Raw genomic sequence first — 2211 nt, 5'->3', positions numbered from 1 at the left:
AGTTTGTACACTTATAACATCATGAAAGAGTATGATTTTTAAAAGATGGGCCTTTCTTTCAGAGACAATCTTAGAATCCTTAAAATAATTGTAGACTTTTCAAGAATCGATCTAGCCAACTCTACTCCTCCCAGTTCAATTCTAGGCCCATCTCATTTACCCATCTGACATATGTATCAAAGATATGTGAATTTATGGGTTGTCCACCCAGTCACAAATCAGAATCTGAACAAATATGAAGTTACTCAACTTTAGCATTAAATTCTAATGTTTTACTAGAACATATACTTTGGTAAAGGAAGGTTAACAAGTTCCTTATTACATTGTTCAAAATATGAACTAGTTTTCATGATAATGATTTGGAATTTTAAATAAGGATTTCATAAAAGTATTTTTGAAATTGTGTGTGTTTAGAGAACTTGGCATTCCATGCTGAGGTTGAGTATGTTCATATAATTACATTAAAAATCCCTTGGAACTTGCAAATGTTACTTGGTTCACTTTTGCTCTTTGTTATTCTTACTTTGATTATCACAAGTACTCTCTTATCCTGTGAATATCACATCTTTCAAGGATTTTCCTTCACATCTTCATAGTGACAGAACTGAGAAGTATAGAGAATATTAGATACCACTATGTTTAGTGTTTCTTGATTTCACAGAAGCTTTTGACACATTAGAGCAAAATATAACCTTAGCAACTCTCCTCAAATATGTTGTCTCCCAGGAGAGATAGCCCTGAGGTAGTAGGGCCCCTAGTCTTGGTGTTAGGAAGGTTGAGTTCAAATTAGAACTCATTTGTGACCTTGGATAAGTTAAAAGACCTACATAGGTACAGGTTCTGTTAATCTAGGGCTTCTTTAACTTTTTTTTTGTATATCATAGACCCTCTTGGCAGTCTAGTGAAGTCAACAAACCCCTTCTCTGATAATTTTTTTATTGCACAGGATTGTAACAGAGAGCAAAGATTAGTGGAAATACAAATGTAATTTTTTCCTCAACCAATTCTATGTATTCCCTGAAATCTATTCACAGACTGTGGGCCTCAAGTTAAGATCCCTGTCTTATTCTGTATATTGAGGGAGGGTTGTATCTTCAAGGTGCCTTCCAGGTTTTGATATTATAAAACTGTAAATCAATAATTTGAAAATTGGGGAGAGGAAGGGAATAAACATTTAATAAGCACAAAAGTAAGAAAGAGGGAAATAAACCTTTGCGAAGTACCTATTATGTGCTAGAAAATGTGCTACATGCTCTTATAAATATTATCTAATTTGATCCATACAATTACTCTGGGATGTAGAGTAGGAAGACAAAAGGGAAGTGACTTGCCTAGTTAGAAATTGTTGGAGGCTGGATTTGAACTCAAATTTTCTTGACACCAAACAAAACACTGTGCACTGTACCACTAACTGCCTCTAGGATTAGGATAATACTTCAGAGAGGGAATATTGATATAAATAAGAGAGAACTAACCTTGGAATCAAAAAGACCTGGCTTTGTCTGACCTGTGAGACTTAATAGCTTTATGATCATGAAGAAGTACTTGAAACATTATGAATGAGTTCTTAATCGGCATTTAATGAATGCTGTTTCCCATACAGGTCGAAACTTTCCCTTCCTCCCTCCACCTAGAACATGTCAGAGCTATCTGGGTATATGCATAAACACATACTTGTGTGAATTCAGATTACTTATCTCATATAGGTGTTAGGAAGAAGGTGCTTTATCAGCCTAAAAGTGCTATCAACTCCATATGGATATTAGACCACATTAAGACTTTACATCATCGCACAGGCCTTTGAACTCTTGGAGCACCTGTGTTGTGGTGTCCCGTGCCAAGCAGCAGTGCAAGAGCAGCCCCGGCTTGTTTATAACTGGTCCCGCTTAGCCTGAACTCGAGCAGTTCTTTTAAAAGCCAGCGACAAGGCATGATGCCCCCCTGGTGGGGGGATGCAAAGTGGAGGGTTTGAACCACCTCCTGCAGAGACAAACGGTGTAAATTGTGGGTAAAGCACTGGGTGACTTGGGCAGCACGAGCCGCCGAGTGTACCAGGTGGGGGGAAGATTGAGAACAGGCAGAGGCTGGAGGTGAAAGGATGCGGCAAAAAGCCCTTTTGGCCTCAGCTTAGAATGCATAGTCACGGGGTAGAAGTAGAAATTCAGGTCGTGTTGAAGGGCTTGCACACTGGCTTTTTTTTTTTTATTATTA

At 38.1% G+C, this 2211-nt stretch overlaps 1 non-coding gene across 1 annotated transcript; it reads left to right on the top strand.

The window, feature by feature from the left end:
* Window positions 1-1790: 1790 nt before the first annotated feature.
* Window positions 1791-1929, top strand: LOC141503834 (small nucleolar RNA SNORA76). Its single transcript, XR_012473134.1, has one exon. It is a non-coding gene; the product is annotated as a small nucleolar RNA SNORA76 (small nucleolar RNA).
* Window positions 1930-2211: the final 282 nt, after the last annotated feature.

Source organism: Macrotis lagotis, chromosome X (assembly GCF_037893015.1).
Source record: "Macrotis lagotis isolate mMagLag1 chromosome X, bilby.v1.9.chrom.fasta, whole genome shotgun sequence".
Taxonomy (NCBI): domain Eukaryota; kingdom Metazoa; phylum Chordata; class Mammalia; order Peramelemorphia; family Peramelidae; genus Macrotis; species Macrotis lagotis.
This window is presented reverse-complemented; position numbering and strand designations above follow the sequence as displayed.